The sequence below is a fragment of the Ornithorhynchus anatinus genome, chromosome 4 (assembly GCF_004115215.2).
Source record: "Ornithorhynchus anatinus isolate Pmale09 chromosome 4, mOrnAna1.pri.v4, whole genome shotgun sequence".
In the NCBI taxonomy this organism is placed as follows: Eukaryota; Metazoa; Chordata; class Mammalia; order Monotremata; family Ornithorhynchidae; genus Ornithorhynchus; species Ornithorhynchus anatinus.
The window spans coordinates 38008196-38026541 of NC_041731.1; the positions used below are offsets into that span (position 1 = coordinate 38008196).

General features: G+C 45.7%; 1 protein-coding gene across 7 annotated transcripts in view; it reads right to left on the bottom strand.

The window, feature by feature from the left end:
- The window catches only part of BRD3 (bromodomain containing 3), an 81515-nt gene that overhangs the window by 32437 nt on the left and 30732 nt on the right, over nt 1–18346 (bottom strand). The window contains exon 1 of one of the 7 annotated variants that reach the window (XM_007662084.3): nt 17238–17326. The exons of the other annotated variants lie outside the window; for them this stretch is intronic. The gene's annotated coding sequence lies outside the window, so the exon portion shown is untranslated. Of the gene's footprint in view, nt 1–17237; nt 17327–18346 lie in introns of those variants that run through there. 7 annotated transcript variants of the gene reach the window in all.

Sequence of the window (18346 nt, forward strand, 5' to 3'; positions counted from 1 at the left end):
TTTACAAAAGCGGCCGAGCCTAGTCCCATGCTCTTCCCACTAGGCTATGCTGCTTCTCTTCTTCCCAATTCCTATCCCATGGTCTAATCTGGGGAGCGATGGCCAATCTGAGGGGGTCCCCCAGAGCAGGCCCAGGGAACAACCAATAACAGTTACAACAGCTTGACACTCCACCAGTCTGTGATATATCTGAAAACAGACTTATGGGCCAAATGAATATTTAAAATGACAAAACTGTGACTTCTGCATCCAAAATATCGAACCGGGGGGTCTTCGGTAATACTCCTAGACTGCATGCTCGTTGTGGGCAGGACACATGTCTATCAACTCTGCACTCTCCCAAGTGCTTAGTACAGCACTCTGCAGTGTAGCAGTTTGGTCTAATGGATAGAGCAAGGGCCTGGGAATCAAAAGGACCTGGGTTTTAATCTTTGATCTGCCACTTGTCTGCTGTGTGACCTTGGGAAAGTCACTTCACATCTCTGTACTTCAGTTACCTCACCTCTAAAATGGGGATTAAGATTGAGAGCCCCATGTGGGAAATGGACTGTAATAATAATAATGTTGGTATTTGTTAAGCGCTTACTATGTGCAGAGCACTGTTCTAAGCGCTGGGGTAAACACAGGGGAATCAGGTTGTCCCACGTGGGGCTCACAGTCTTCATCCCCATTTTACAGATGAGGGAACTGAGGCACAGAAAAGTTAAGTGACTTGCCCACAGTCACACAGCTGACAAGCGGCAGAGCTGGGATTCGAACTCATGAGCCCTGACTCCAAAGCCCTGACTCCTGACTCTTTCCACTGCGCCACACTGTGTTCAACCTGATTAATTTATATCTACTCCAGCACATAGAACAGTGCTTGCCATCATTATTATTATTATTGTTATGTGGGACAGGGATGGTGTCCATCCAGATTGATTTGTATCTTCCCCAGCACTTAGTACAGTGTCTCGCCCATAGTAAGCATTTTACAAATACCATTCAAAATGAAAAAAAAATACAATTAACTGGTTTAACTAATGCTTTCAAATACAGTCAAAGATTAGGCAAAGAAGAAACCTCAATAAGTCACCATTTCAAAGTCCTGGAGTCTAATAAAAGGGAATAAATCAAAACCACCGAAATGGGCAACAGCAGGCAAGTGTCACCGTAGACTGACACCGAGGATGACAGAAGGTGAAAGAATCTGAAACGGATCTACTGCTTCCCATTTGCCTTAAACCAGTACAGGTTACCCAGTTGATTGTTGCTTTGTTGCTTGGCTATCTGGATGACTTCTGTTTTAAGAAACTGCTCATTTTTATTACTGTGAATAACCTCTACTGACCATGTCTCCATTAACATATTAAATAGTCAGTGCACCACTCTGGGTAAACATGAACTTCAAAATGCCTAAGTTCTGGCCATTCCTGGTATTTAAAAAATAAAAAAGCTAAACTCACCATGCTGGCCAAGAATTTCAGTCTGGAATGATGCCACAGTACGAAGACTTGGCAAAAAACGAGATTTAGCCTTCAACTCTCCAAAGGAAAGATGACTCTTCTGCAGACAAACCCCTCAGTTCTGCATCTAGAATCAAGTTCCTCCCGCTCAGACTCAAAAAAAAAAAAAAATGAAACTCAAGCCTAAGTCCGAAACCTCGCCATTAACTGACTCCTCCCTGCCTTCCAATCTCCATGTTCAGGACTGTCACCAAATTCTGTCAATTCTTCCTACACGACATGTCCAGAGTCCAACCCACCCTCTCCATCCAAATGGCTACCACACTGGTCTTGGTACTCGTCCTAGCTGTCACTTGTCCACACTATTCCAGCTCCACTCCTGAAACAACTTCCTTGCTAAGCTCTCAGCTTCCAGTCTTTGCTGCCTCCAGAGAAGTCCACATTTCGCTCTGCCATCCAGATCGTTTCGCCATAAAACTTTATTCTGCATACATCTATCCCTCCTTTTAAACAACTGTGAGCCCATCATTGGATAGGGACTGTATCTATCTGTTGCCGAATTGTACATTCCAATCTCTTAGTAGACGCTCTGCACATATTAAGCGCTCAATAAATACTATTGAATGAATGAATGAACCTATGCTTGCCTACTCCTCTCTGCATCAAGCAGAAATTCTTGGCTTTAATCCCTCTTTCCCTCCTAGTCACTCTCTTCTCCCACTTCACCAAAGTTTGCACTCTTCTTTCCAATAAAGTAACCAACTCACTGAGTTTCCCTCTCCTCTCTCCCTCCATGAGTCTCTTGCTAAGTCCTCCCACCTTTCCCATCCAAAAGACCACAGCTCTCTCCACCTTCAAAGCCTTTCTGAATTCACATCTACTCCACAAGGCCTTGCATGGGCCTAGGAGTCAGAAGATCATGGGTTCTAATCCCGGCTCTGTCACCTGTCTGTGTGGTGTGGCAAGTCACTTCTCTGAGCCTCAGTTACCTCACCTGTAAAATGGGGATTTAGACTATGAGCCTCAAGTGGGACAGGGACTGTGTCCAGCTCAGTTTGCTTGCATCTACCCCAGAGCTTAGTACAGTGCCTGGCACATTGGGAGTACTTAAGGTATACCACAATTATTATTATTCCCCGATTAATCTCTCACCTGCCCACTTTATATTCCCCAAACTGCCACTTCCATAATTCTCTGCCACTTAAGCACGCCTCACTGCACTTATGGACATATCTTTATACTCTAATATTTCCTTCTATCCACAATCTGTTTCAATGTCTGTTTCCCGTGAAAGACTGCAAGATCCTTAAGGGCAGGAATCCTGTATACCCATTCTGCTATACTCCCTTAGTTACTCAGCACAGGGCTCTGCTAGCAGGGAAGGACTCAGTAAATACTATTGATTGACTGGATGCTGGTACTTATCAAAAACTACAAAGTACATGCTCTTAAAATTAAAGATGCTTTGTCTGAATTTTTGACACTTTCTGCTCCAAGTAATGTAACCTCCAAGTAAGTCTAATGTTCCCGTCTGCTTCCCACTGGCTTCCGAATGCTGGTTGATACAGATGTCCATTTCTAACCCAGAGCAGCTCCCTTTCAGGGGTGAGTGAAATCAGAGCCTCCCAGCTCCCTCTTAGTTTAAGACTCAATTGTTGAACATTTGCAAAGTCAGAGGGTCCCTCTGAGAAGGAATTAGCAAAGAGCTATTTCACTCACGGGATATTTGTTTCCCTGCTTTAATAATTTTAACCAGCCTCGGTGTAAAGAGGTTTTGAACAGGCTGCTCAGCATTCCGCCAACCCGGCACTTTTAAAGTCCATCAGGACTGAAAAACATTTTCTATACCGTTCACCTCAAGGTTTAATACATAGGGTGAAACATTAATTTTGCTCCTTAAACGGCCCCCATTAAACGAGCCACTTAAAAAAAAAAAACAAACCTCTTCCCTGTGCTGTGAACTGTACAACTTTCACCAAACGCAGCCCAGCAAGCACTTCACTCCGAAAGCTATTTATTGCAGGCACAAAAATCTTATTGAAATAACTAGGGCAAGGCTCACATTCACTCATGATGCTTTGCGTCTCTAGTGTTTATAAGACACCAAAGTATTTTTACTCAGCAACTTCTGCGCTTCCTGGATCTGTTTGAAAAACTACAAAAGCACCCAGAAGGACTATGTTAAGGACTCTCTTCCCACTTCAGGGACAGAGCTGGGCAAGGCATCAAAACGCCCCAGAACGTGGCAGACAGAGGAGCGGGAAAAGGGAAAAGGACTAGCTGTGAGTTACAACGCGCCTGCTGAATTCCGGAGATAGGGTTCCCAGCAGGATGGGCACTGCCCGCCTGGACTCCATTGCCAGAGAGAGGATCTGAAACTGCTAGCCATGTGAAATCTTGAACAGCTCCCAAAGTTGCCGTGTGTTAAGCAAACATCCAGGGAGAAGACCGCTCGCAGCAAGCCTCGGAAAAAGAGGCACCCAGCCAAGGAGACGATTTGGGGAGCCGGCTCATTCGAGTCTGTTGTGAAAGGCCCAATCTTGGCCACAGAAATGAAAATATTCATAACTGTAGCAGTTAAGTGCTTACTATGTGCCAAGCACTGTACTAAGCCCTGGGGTAGATACAAGATAATCAGGGGCCACATGGGGGTCACAGTCTAAGTAGGAGGGAGATCAGGTCTTGAATCCCCATTTTGCAGGTGGGGGAGCTGAGGCACAGAGAAGTTAAGTGACTTGCCCAAGGTCACACAGCAGACAAGGGAGGAGCCGGAATTAGAACCCAGGTTCTCTGACTCCCAGGCCCCAGTTCTTTCCACTAGGCCAAGCTGTTTCCCCACAAGGGAAACAGAAAGAGGTCCATATCCCCAAATAAAACCTTGACAATCTACACCTGGTCTTCTTTCAGATTTCATCAATTTCACTCCAGAGTTGAGGTTCAGGAGAGAGGACCCCTAAAAAGGGAAGTGTGGAGAAGAGTCTCCTAAGGAAGAACCTCATCAAAATAGTATACAAGAGGAAACCGGGGCCCATTTCATCTACCTAACCAGTTTCCACAGTGAAGCATGGGTAGAGCACAGATTCTCTGGGATGCCCTGCGTGCCTCTTATAACCAAGTGAGAAAGAAAATCCCGGCTCTGCCATTTGGTGAGCTGTGTGACCTCGGACAAGTCACTTCACTTCTCTGGGCCTCAGTTAACTCATCTGTAAAATGGGGATCAAGAGTATGAGCCCCATGTGGGACAGGGACCGTGTCCAAGCTGATTATCTTATATCTACCCTAACGCTTAGTACAGAGCCTGGAACATAGTAAGCACTTAAATACCAAAAACAAAAAAGCTAACTTTCTACACCCCATTCATTCATTCAACTGTATTTTGGGAAAATGAATAATCCATAGGCAAAACAAGCTGCAAAGAGGGAGAAACTCAGCAATTTAGATCCCTGTCTAGGAGGTCCTTTTTTAAATTTTAACTGTAAGATCTGATTTGATAATCTTATATCTCTCTTGATAAGAGAGAAGCAGCGTGGTGCAGTGGAAAGAGCACGGGCTTTGGAGTCAGGGCTCATGAGTTCGAATCCCAGCTCTGCCACTTGTCAGCTGTGTGACTGTGGGCAAGTCACTTAACTTCTCTGTGCCTCAGTTCCCTCATCTGTAAAATGGGGATTAAGACTGTGAGCCCCATGTGGGACAGCCTGATTCCCCTGTGTTTACCCCAGCGCTTAGAACAGTGCTCTGCACATAGTAAGCGCTTAACAAATACCAACATTATTATATCTACCCCAGGCCTGAGCACAGAGCTTGTCACGAAGTAAGCACTTAATAAATACTAAAACTAACTTCGGATGTATGGGATTCTCTGAAACGTGGTCCCTTCTGTTTGCCACGAACGACCTCATTATGTGACATTACCTGAGCCACGGATTGGTGCTGATTTTACCTCACCTTTACTCTCCACCTTCCTGGCCACTACCCTTATTCAATGCCTCCACACCTCCTGATTAGATTACTGTCCACCTCCTAACTGCTCTCCCTACCTCCAGCCTCTCCCCTCTTTCAAGTTGCATTCTGCAGCTCGTATCAGCTCCCTGAGCGCAGAGAGCATGTCTAACTTTACTGTACTCTGCCAAGCTCTTAGTTCCATGCTCTGCACACAGTAAACGCTTAAATATTATTGACTGACTGAACGCAGTTTGAATCGCCACAAAAACCTCCAGGTGCTCCCCAGTTCTTCTTGCGTAAAACAAAAACCCCTAACCACTGGTTACAAGGCTTTCCCCCAGTTGCCTCGCCCTATCGATCTGTTGTATTCCCCTGCTACATCCCAGCTCACCCTCTTTGCTCCTTACAAACCTCACTCTGAATTCTGTTTCCAAACCATTGCTCACACTTCTCCTCTTGCATGGAACGCCTTCCCCACCCAAATCTGCCAAACCATATCCATCTCCACCTACAAAGCCCTTCTAAAAAGCCACCTCCTCTGCCAAGAGGCCTTGCCTAATCCCCACCTTCCTGATCAAATCACTCCACGAAGTCACCATAAACACATACACAACAGTATTATTATTTAATTCCATACTTCGAACTTTTATATTTATGCTCCTAATCTTTTACCTTTTATTTTTGGCATTTTAGCTCCTTAAAGTATGGGAATTGCGCCTTTCCCTTCTGTTTAATGTATGTTCCCAGGTGCTCTACACAGTGCTCTGGCCACACTAAGTGCTCAGAAAAGACTGTTTAGGGGCCTGTCAAAGTCACTTTTTTATGGTACTTGTTAAGTGCTCACTATGTGCTAGGCACTGCACTAGATAATGGGGTTGGACACAGTTCATGTCCCTCACGGGACTCAGTCTTAATCCCCACTTTACAGATGAGGTAACTGAGCCTCAGAGAAGTGAAGTGCCTTGCCCAAGGTCACACAGCAGACAAGTGGCGGAGCCAGAATTAGAACCCAGGTCCTCCGACTCCCAGGCCCATGCTCTTTCCACTAGACCATGCTGCTTTTCCAAACTTACTTACAAGGTGACTACATCCTGGGAACAAAAAGAAGAGTTAGTCAATTGTATTTATTGAGCACTTACTGAATGAAGAACACTTTACTAAGCACTTGTGAGAGTACAATACAACAATAAACAGACACATTTCACCCCACAGTGAGCTTACAGTCTGGAGGGGGAGACAGACATTAATATAAATAAATAAAATACAGATATGCACTTAAGTGCTGTGGAACTGGGAGGGGAGAGATGAATAAAGGGAGCAAGTCAGGGTGGCGCAGAGAATTCACTGTGGGTCCGGCTCAAAGATACTCAAAGTATCTAAACACTGTGGGGCCGGCTCAAAGTCCCTATGTGGGACAGGGACTGTGTCCGACTTGTACCTACCCCAGTGCTTAGAACAGTGTTTGACACATAGTAAGCACTGAAGTACCACAAAAAAAACCAAAACAACAGAAAGCACCAAACCCTGACTGCCTAGAGAGGAGCACAGTTGTTGACTTTGCCTTTCAATCGGTATGCTAGGTGCTCTATACAACAGGCACACGGAGTTGGCCCTCACGAAACGAGCATTCACAAGGTCATGAAATTGTAGAAGTGGAGGTAGAGTGCACACATCCTGTTTTCTAGGAATATCTCTTTGAGGATTTACAACTAAATGAGCTAAGTCTATGTATTTGAATGAAACACCAGGCCCCCGTGCCCCAGTGGTACATGAATGCACCTCCCTACATTTTGGGTCCAGGATATTCAGCTTTCTCTCTCCTCTGGCTAATAACCCTCTCCCCTAATAAGCTGACCCAGACTTATGGTTTCTACTTATTACATCCACTTCATTCTTTTGGCCAACCAGTCTAAATTAAAAAATTAAATCATTCATTCATTCAGTCGTATTTATTGAATGCTTACTGGGTGCACAGCACTGTAATAAGCACTTGGAAAGTACAATTCAGCAACAAAGAAACACGATCCCTGCCCATAACAAGCTCACAGTCTAGAATGGGGGAGACAGACATCAAAACAAGCAAAGAGGCATCAACAGCATCCATATAAGTAGAATTATAGATATATACAGAACAAAACAAGTCAACAGGCATTAACATAAATAAATAGCATTATAGATATGTACATATATACACAAGTGCCGTGGAGCGGGAAGGCGGGGGGGGGGGGGCAATATCTAACTCTGTGATACTTGGGTCAGAGCTGAAACTAAAAGGGGAAGAGTGGGACTTTTGAATTCCAGCTAAGACTGAGGCAGGGGCATTATCGCTTCTAGCTTCAGTTTCCTCCTGTGTGGGGGGAGCACCAATCAATCAATTAAGGGTATTTATTCGGTCCTTACTATGTGCAGGATACTGCACTTATGCTTGGGAGAGTACAATTACATCAGTTAGTTGAAACGATCCCTGCCCACAAGAAGCTGACAGTCCAGAGGACTGGATGTATAGTTACAGATTAAACTTAATGGGACGTCATAACAAAGAAGATAAGTGTAACTAAAACTGTGAGTAAAGTCTCAGAATCCCAGGACAAAAGTAAAGGCAATTTTTGTCCTTCTCTGCAGTCTTGCATTTCCTCCGGCCTTCAGCACATCTCTGCTTGGATGTCGCTGTGGGCAGGACTGGGTCTGTTTGTTGTTCCGTTGTACTTTCCCACGTGCTTAGTATAGTGCTTTGCACACAGTAGGTGCTCAATAAATACAACTGAATGAATGAATGTCCCGCCGGCACCTCGGGCTTAACATGGTCAAAACGGAACTCCTCACACTCCCACCCAAACCATACTCTCCCCCCTGACTTTCCCATCACTGAACAGCACCACCACGCTTCCTGTCTCACAAAACTGTAACTTTGGCATTATCTTCAACTCATCTCCCTCATTCAAACCACACATTCAGTGTCACCGAATCCTGTCAATTCAACCTTCACAATTTCACTAAAACCCTCCCTTTCATCTCCACCCCAACTGCTACCATATTAATCCAAGCACTTATCTTAGACTGCCTTAATTAGCACATCAGCCCTCTTGCTGACTTCCCTGCCTCCTGTCTCTCCCCACTTCAGTCCATACTTCACTCTGCTGCCCTTAGTGTTTTTCTACAAAACCATTTTATCTTTAAAGCACTGAATTACCTCACTCTCTCCTACCTTACCTCTGATTTCCTACTAGAACCCAGCCCGCACACTTCTTTCCCCTAATGTCAAATTATTCACTGAACCTCAATCTCGTCTTCTCCTATCGTCAACCCTTGGCCCACGTCCTGCCTCTGACCTGGAACTCTCTCCTTCTTCATATCCGACAGGCCATCCCTCTCCCCACCTTCAAAGTCTTATTAAAATCACATCTCCTCCAAGAGGATTCTCCAATTAACTCCTCAATTCCTCTTCTCCCACTCCTTTCTGCATCACTTTTTCACTTGGATTTGCATCCTTTATTCAGCGCACCCTGACACTTACATACATATCCGAAATTTACTTATTTATATTAATGCCTGCCTCTCCCTCTAGACTGTAAACGTTTTATGGGTAGGACACGTGTCTTCCAACTGTTATACTGTACTCTCCCAAGCACTCAGTTCAGTGCCCTGTACACACTGAGCACCCAAAATAAACAACTGATTGTTCGATTGACTAAAGGTGACTCCAAGAGGTCCCGCCCTGCCTACCACATTGAGAGGCCTCAATTTTGTGTTCACGGAATATTTTCTGATTCCAGAGAAACCACAATTCAAGTTTCCTAATGAAATTATATTAGCAGTTCAGACAGGAATCTTGTTCATAAAAACAGCCAAAGCAGAGAGGAGGCAAAAGGAAAAATGGGGAAGACAAAGGAAAGGGAGAAAATGAAGGAGGATTTTTTGACAGGCAGTTCACACATCGATAATCGGGAGTATTTTTCTCACTGAAGAGGAATGGAATCTTGCTGTAATGAACAACCCAGTTCCAACATAGGCCATCACTAACAAGAACTGAATTGCTAAGTGAATGTTTTTTTCCACTGGAGTTAACTTCCAGTTAGAATGAAATTGCTTGTTCAAATCATATACAAAAACACTCTACTTCAATAGGCTTTCACTGGAGCACTGTTAAAAATGGTGACACCCACAAAAAGAAGGAATGGGTTGGAAAATACAATGGTGGAAAGAGTTTTAGCATTTTCTTGTCTACAACTGCATTTTTTAACTTCTGGACCTGTCAATCATACTTTTTGAGTTGCTACTCTGTGCAGAGCACTATACTAATAGAAGTATTAGACAAGATCCCTGCCCTCGAGGAGATCACAATCTAGCAAGAGACTTGGACATTAAAATAAGAGATATTTTTCACATCATTTATTTAAAATAAATGACGTGTTGGGAGAACTCCTACAGACTGCCACACCAGCACATTTTCACTTGGTTGGATGAACTGGTACAATTTAAAAGTTTCCCAGACACAACTGCCAGCCAAAAATTGCCAGTTTTTCATTCATGATCCTGCGGTGCTATATTAGCCACCAGAAAAAGGGATAAGTGTAACATGACTTAGCAGATAGAAAACACTTCATTTTAATCCAAGCCAACTGCGGAAAACAGAACTGCTCACTTCCAGTCGAAAAAAAAAACATATTTGCATTTTTAAGAAAAAAAACACCAAAGAACTAATCCAAATCCCAGTAGATACATGTACAATAGAAGCATTTGTGTATATCCTGTACAGCTGAAGACAACAATTCCAACAAACACGTCATAATTCCTAATGGAATTACTGTATGCAATTTACACTACAGCTACTTTAAAAAAAAGGGGGGGGGAATAAATTGAAATACTAATCAAACAGTGAAAGTTTGGGAGAGAGGGAAACCATTTAGGTTGTTCCACTATTTTCCAACAGGGTGTTTATTGGGCCCCACCATTCTTTTTTCCTACACCACATACTCTTCTCATTAGGAAACTTAAATATGTCTATTTTCCACTAGAGAACCACAGTTGTAGTAAGTATTCCCTTCCCTCTCTTTCCCTGGCCTCCCTCTAAAAATCTGGATCGCTGAATAGAAATGGAGTCGGGCTGCAACGAATAGTTCAGTTCCATACCAGCCAACACTACCAAGAACTGGAAAGCATTTGAAAAGAATGTTTGATGTTGCTTTTCTGGTGAATTTAAAAGTAGCCAAGTACGAGTCCCTGGAAAAGAATCACAGAGGCAAAAGCCTTTCCTCTAGCTACACGGGCCAGGGCACACTTTTGAGAGACGTTTTGGAACATAAAACCTGGGCTCTCACAAAAAATGCCATTTGAATACAGTATTATATTATTAACAACATGCCTGGGGTTTCTAGACACTTCTTGAGAGGTATTTCCCCCAGATTAGAAATGGAAAAAAACACAAAGTTCAAGTGTATGTACAATGATCGAAGGGAAAAATAAAGACTAGGAAACTGTTCCCTTGTCCTCTGTAATCAATCAAAGCCCACCTCCTCCAGGAGGCTTTCCCCAGTTAATTTTTCTTCTCCCCACATCATCTTCTCCCTCCTGCCATCACCTCAGCACTTTGGCACACACAACTTCTCATCACATATTTGTACACATTAATTTCTATTTACATATCATTTTACATACTCCCTTATTTTGAGTATGTTTTCCTTCTTTATAAATTTTGTCTGACTCCCCTATTAGATTGTAAATTCATTCAACAGTATTTGAGTGCTTACTATGTGCAGAGCACTGTAATAAGCACTTGGAGTGTACAATTCGGCAACAGAGACAATCCCTGCCCAATAACAGGCTCTCAGTCTAAACGATACCTTGTGGGAAAAGACTATCTCTTTTCCCTGTTGTATTCTCCCAACTACCCGGTACAGTGTTCTGCACACAACAGATGCTCAATAAATACAACCGACTCATGGACTCAATCGTATTTCTTGAGCGCTTACTGTGTGCAGAGCACTGTACTAAGTGCTTGGGAGAGCACAATATAACAGCGTTGGTAAACGCATTCCCTGCCCACAATGAGCTCAGTCTAAAGGGGAGTTTTATTAGGATCTCTAAGAATCTATCATTTCCTAGGTCTTCAAAATGTTTCACCAACCTCTGGTTGCTCACCATCGGTTTCTGTATTTTCATGGACAAAGCGTGTGGGTGGGTGGGTGTGTCTGTGTGTCTGAACTCCCTCAGAGAGAGCATGGACTTGGGAGTCGGAGGACGTTGGTTCTAATCCCGACTCTGCCACTCACCTGCTGTGTGACCTTGGGCAAGTTACTTCACTACTCTGGGCCGCAGTTGCCTCATCTGTAAGACGGGGATTAAGACTGGGAGCCCCACAAAGGACAAGCCGATTAGCCTGTATCTATTCCAGTGCTTAGAACAGTGCTTGGCACATACTAAGTGCTTAAATACCATAATTATTATTATGCCTACACTCATGGATGCAGTCTCTTCGACAACAGTGCCATCTTCTAAACAAAGGCCAACTCCACGACTTTAGCAGCCTCCTTATGGGCCAAAGTAATTTATGGAGGATTTCTTTACCACCAATCTGACCCCCAACTAATGTTGACCTTTATAAAGTAAAGCAGAAAACAAGAAGGAAGCTGGGTGGCCTAGGGGAAAGCACAAGGGCCTGGGAGTTGGACGGCTGCCATCACCCTGAGCTAGCCGCTTCACTTCTCGATGCTCTGTTACCTCATCTGTGAAATGGGGATTCATTCGATACCTGTTCTTCCTCCCTCTCAGCAAACCCCAAGTGGGACAAGGATAGTGCCTGCTTTGATCATCTGCATCTACCCCAGGGCTTAGTACAGTACTTGGTACATGGTTAGCACTTAAATACCACAATTATTATTGGTCGTTTTGGGATTTCGACTAATTCCACTCTCAATAGGCAAAGTGATTCTTTTCCACCTTGATGCTTTCCCCACCTAGAATCAGCTTTAAGTTTTTTGTTTTTCTTTTTTAAATGGTATTTGTTAAGCGCTCACTATGTGTCAGACTGGGGTATAAAACCCAGGGCTCATTACCCATTGTTGGGCAGGGATTGTCTATCTGTTGCCGAATTGTACATTCCAAGCACTTAGTGCACACAGTAAGCGCTCAATAAATACAACTGAATACATATACAAGGTGATCAGATTGGACACAGTCCATGTCTCACTAACATGGGCCTCACAGTGTTAACCCCCATTTTACAGATGTATTAACTGAGGCACAGAGAAATGAATTAACTTGACCAAGGTCACACAGCAGACAGGTGGCAGAATAGGATTTAGAACCCAGGTCCTTCTGACCGTGTTGTCTCCACTAGGCACAACGGAGAATAGAACTGGCTTCAAACCAAAAACATGATCCACGGTTTCCCTCTACTTTAAGAGTATTATCATTAACCAAAGAATCAGTTACACGGTTCGGCAGAGTTATGAGGAACCCTCCAAATGACAGCCTTCATTTCCCAATTAAGTAGGGCTGGAGATGTTCTATTACTCAAATGGGCACCACCTTATAAATAAAATTAGCATACTCACTCAGGTACAGGAGGCATTTCAGAGAAGCAGAGTGGCCTAATGGAAAGAATACAGGCCTGAGAGTCGGGTTTTAATCCCGGCTCAGCCCCTTTTCTGATGCGTGACCTTGGACAAGTCAATTCACTCCTCTGTGCCTCACTTACCTTATCTATAAAATGGGGATTATGACTGTGAGCCCATGTGGGACACGGATTGTGTCCAACCTAATTATCTCCTTTCTAACTCTGCGCTTAGTACGGTGCCTGTCACAAAGTCGGCACTTAATGAATACCATAAAGAAATTTAGAAATCAACTGAAATGGACAGAGGTACTAAAAAGTCACTGTGCTCTAGCACAGGGTTAATGAGGTGAGTGAGGCTCATTGCAAGAGGGTAGAAAACCAAATCAGATCTCTTCTTAGAAAGGCTAGGGGAATGCCTGTGGGTCACTAAAGTTACTAAGGCAGAAGGTTATCTTATGTGGATTTATCAAGCCCCCTGCCCCCTTAATGGAGTGGTCGTGATAGAAAGAACCGGCTAGATAGAACTCAACCCGCTCCCCTAGAGATCAAATGTAAGCTGCAGAAAAATGTTTAGCAGAGTTAAACTCACTGCCCTTTAGAAGTAAATAATTACACATACAGCTGAGAACTTATTTCACTTTTTTCCTCACAGCTCTGACCTACTAAAAAGAGGCTCAAATAGTCACTCTAATTTTCCTTAACTTTACAGCCACCGAGGTATGTGTATAAACTACACTACCACATATGTAACACAAACCAAGCAAAGTTTTTTGCACAAATCGCAAGAGGATTTACAGAAACAGCATAATGTCAGCTTAATCATACTGATGGAAAAGGCCGCTGCCCACTAACATTAATCAATCAACTGTAATTATTGTGAGCTTTCCGTTATGCCGAACACTGTACTAAATGCTCGGGAAAGTACACAAATCTAAACATTTCCCACCAGTGTGAAAAAATCCAAGTTCATCTATTACAACTATATCTGCAAGGTAGTAGTTATTTTAGAAAACCATATTTTTTTCAACAGATCTCTAATTGTAAGGGGGTCTGCAGAGCAGAACATCATTCCTTTCTGGGATAATTCTTGGAATAAAAACTTTCTGCCAAAAAGGTTTTAAGATAAAAGTTACCTTAATATTCTAAAGTGTCATTTACCAATAATTGTATATCCCCGCTCTTAATAAAACAGAGCTCTCAAAAAGTGAAGTACTAACAAACCACAAAGCAAAATGAATGAAAGACTTGGCAAGAATCCCACCAATAATCTACTTGCATTACTTTTCTCTACTTCAGGTGCATAAGCACTGCCCACAGAGTGCACTACATAGTAGTGTATTTGACTAAATTGGTCAGTTTCACTTTTTTCCCCTTAGCAGGTTTCAGTTTCGGTTACTTGAGCAATAGTCCCACGATTGGGTTGCACTCCTTAAATGAGTGATTGTTTACTAACATTGGAACTTATTTACACATTTGCTTCCTGGTGCTTAGGGCTCTGATTTCATAGGGAAACTCAGCACTTTATTAACACTTCTCTGGTGAATCCTTTGTATAAGCTCTGCACCCAGTACGCACTCAATATTGACACTACTGACTGGCTGGATGTCAAATTCTATGGCTAAACCTTTACTTCAACTACCGAGAAGTGTAATTTGAAGATAAAACTCCTCTTAAAAAAAAAGTTTCAAAGTTGTCTACTCTAGCAGGAAGGACTTTAAAAGCAACAGTCGAATCACTTGTTTCAACACTTCTAGGCACAGGTTCCTTTCCAGCAAATACTACTTCGTGAAACTGTCCCAAAAAAAAAAAAAATCAAATGACTGAACCCGGGTTCTAATCCCGCCTATGACAGTTGTCTGCTGTGTGACTTTGGGCAAGTCACTTGGTTTCTCTGGGCCTCACTTACCTCAACTGTAAATTGGGGATTAAGCACGTGAGACAGCGACTGTGTCCAAGCCAATTATCTCGTCCGTACCCCAGAACTTAATACACTGCCTAGGACATGGTAAGTACGTAAATACCATTTTTTAAAAATAAATGGTGCCCATAAGGATGCTGCGATGTTTCCCCATGACCTGGAATCACAGGTCCACGGGCAGACCTTTCGAAGACCACTGACAAGAATTTGTAAATCAGGTGCTTTACGAGTTCTACATTCACACCAGACACCCAATAATTTCCCCAAATCTATGCCCAACTCGCCCTTCCATATATTCCGTCCCGGGAAAGGGCAGCGAGTGACCAGCGAGCGTGACGGCTGGGCATTAAGCAAAGGTTGAGAAAGGTATCTTTCCGGGTTTCTCTGGCTTGGAGGGAACTACTTCTGGAGAATTTATTCTTTTTTATTATACCCTTATCCTTGGGCAAGCAATCCTTCCCACCGGTTACTTCTGTACATGAGGCGGTACACCTACTTGGTAAGGGCCGGGCAAGCATTTCAAACGCTACTGGTCGTGGGCTGGTGTAGATTATGAAACTGAAGGCTCTCAGAAAAAATGTTGAGCCTTGTTGATAAGATAAATGGTACCTGGAGCTTTTGCGACCAGTCACTTAAAAGCTCCTGCAAATGTAAGTTAACAAGATGGACCATTATCACTCCTGCGGAGTAGCTACGGTCTATCAAGTCAATGATCCACAGATTATGAGCATCGCATTCACTTTCACTGCCTTCATCTTTTTCAAATCTATTGCGCTTCAGGAAAACCAGGACACTTACTGAAAGTTAGCCCTGCCGAGCCTAGGAAAACTTTAGAGAGAGAAGGGCCACCAAGTCATCTGTCTGTAACTAGCCCCACACGGGACAGGGACGGTGTCCAATTTGAGTTGCTTGCATCCACCCCAGCTCTTAGTACAGTCCCTGGCACGTAGTAGGCGCTTAATGACCACCACCATTATCATATTAGTTCCGGGAAGCCACTCCTGGAGAAGACAACTACCTCTCAGGTCAGAGGGGGAAAGAAAGGGCTTTGGAAGTTAGGCTGCCATTGCCATTTGGGTGCAGTGTGGCTCAGTGGAAAGAGCCCGGGCTTGGGAGTCAGAGGTCATGGGTTCGAATCCCAAGCTCTGCCACTTAGCTGTGTGACTGTGGGCAAGTCACTTAACTTCTCTGTGCCTCAGTTCCCTCATCTGTAAAATGGGGATTAACTGTGAGCCTCACGTGGGACAACCTGGTTACCCTGTATCTACCCCAGAGCTTAGAACATTGTAAGCGCTTAACAAATACCAACATCATTATTATTATTATTTTCTGCCCTTCCTCTGCCAGATCCCTAGGTTGGTGTGGAAGGCCAAATGGGGGGGGCATATAAAGGGGTTGGGGGGAGAAATGTCCCAGCATGGAGATCAGGTTGGGTTCTAATCAGGGTGTTGCCTCTTTCTTAGTTTTGGACACTGGTCTAAACTTCTCTCCAACCCCTCTGGGCTCTGGGGTGGACCCTTGGGGCAAAGGCCAGGCGGGAACCGCCAATGCCAACCCTCTGAACCCTGCCCACCCTTGCCAGCCGACACACGGGAGCTGAGCCTGGGGCACCCGAGCAGCTGGCATTCCTGCCCCCCCCCCCAATCACCCCTGGAGAGGAGGCCTAAAACCCCAGCCCCCAAATCACCTCCAGGCCCCCTTTTCTTCGTCCAACGAGACCAAGCAAGGAGGGAGGAGGGACGGGGGAAAGTCTAGAGACTCGGGGGTGCTGGAGGGAGGGAAAAAGGGGGGTGCTTTCCCCTCTTAGGGGGCTGCAAGGGACCGATCCATTTGCTCGGAGCTGCAAAAGCTGGAGAGATGCGAGCTCCAGGACTGGCCCGGGGTCGGGGGGGGGCTGGAGGAGCCCCCCTTTAACGTCCCCCCCTTTCGAAAGATGGCGGGCGGGGGGGGGGGGGGAGAAGAGGAAGGAGGGAAAAAAAAATCCTTTTTTTGAGCGAGGGAAGCAGGCTGGCTGGAGGCGGCCGGCCCCCCGCCAAGTCCCGGGCTCCGGAGGTCGGGGTGGAGGAGGGGGCCCGGGGGAAGGGGTGGCCCGGGGAGGGAAGGGGGAGAGGCCCCGGTGCCTGGGGGTCTCCCGCTGGCTTTGTTGCATTGTTGCACCGCACAAAGGCTGCACAACCCGAGCAAGCTTTCTTTCTTTCTTTCTTTCTTTTTTTTTTGGCTCCCTGCAAGAGCCGCCGGCCTTTCCCTCCTCCCCTAGGCTCCCCCCCCCGCACCCCCCGGCCCCCCCCCAACCATCCTAATTTTTTAAAAAAAGCATCCTCACTCCTAATGCCACCGCAGCCCCGACCGAAGAGAAGGGAAAGATTAAACGGATTACTTTGGCCCGGCGGCTCCAGCAACGTTTGCCTTGGAGTCCCCTCCGCTCGCTCTTCTTTTTATCCTCGGCCAGGCAGCATAATAGATGCGCTAGAGGCGCGGAGGGCGCCTGCGCCGCGCCGCGGGGCCTGCCGGGAGTTGTAGTTCCCGGCGGGGCCTCGGACCCCGGCGGCCTATGGGCGGGTGGACTACAAGTCCCAGGATGCCCCGCGCCGCCTTTTTCTCTGCCCCCTCCCCCCGCCCCCTCCACCCCTTTTGGACCAGAAAGGGGGGGAAAAAGAGGGGAGCAGGACAGGGGGGCGTTTAAATGGGGCTTGTCCCCCCTCCCTAGCCAGGACCAGCCCCCCAAGACAGCTCTCGGCCCGAGGAAATGCCCCCCTTCCCGCCCCTTAGGCGGATCCCACGCTCAGTCCAGTGCCCGGTGCAGAATACCCTTCTGAACTCAGTGGGAGGGTGGGATTGCACACCGCCTCCAGGAAGCCTTCCCAGACTGAGCCCCTTTCCCTCTGCTTGCTTTTCGTCATCTGCGTCCCCGCCCCCCTCCCCCTTTTAGACCGTGACCCCCTTGGTGGGCAGGGATCGTCCCTTTCTGCGGCCCGATTGGGCATTCCCAGCGCTCAGTACAGCGCTCTGCACCCAGTAGGCGCTCACTAAGTAGCAGCGCATGAATGCTCCCCCGAGGCGTTGGGGTGTACCTGTGGATGTTTATTCTTCCACTTATTTGATTAATGATGTGTCTGCATCCAGTCGTTCATTCAATGGTACTTATTGAGCGCTTACTGGGTGCAGAGCACTGTACTAAGCGCCTGGAATGGACAGTTCGGTTCATCTGCTTGGGTGCTATCGATGCCACGTCGCGGCGGGGTTTAGGGGCAAGAGCGCGGACTTGGGAGTCCCAGGCGGTGGGTTCTAATCCCGCCTCCGCCACTTGTCAGCCGGGGGACTCCGGGCAAGTCATTTCACTTCCCTGGGCCTCAGTGACCTCATCTGTCAAATGGGGATGAAGACTGTCAGCCCCACGTGGGGCAACCTCATTAGTGCATCTCCCCCAGCGCTTAGCTCAGTGTTTGGCACATAGTAAGCGCCCAACAAGTACCATCATTGCTGTTA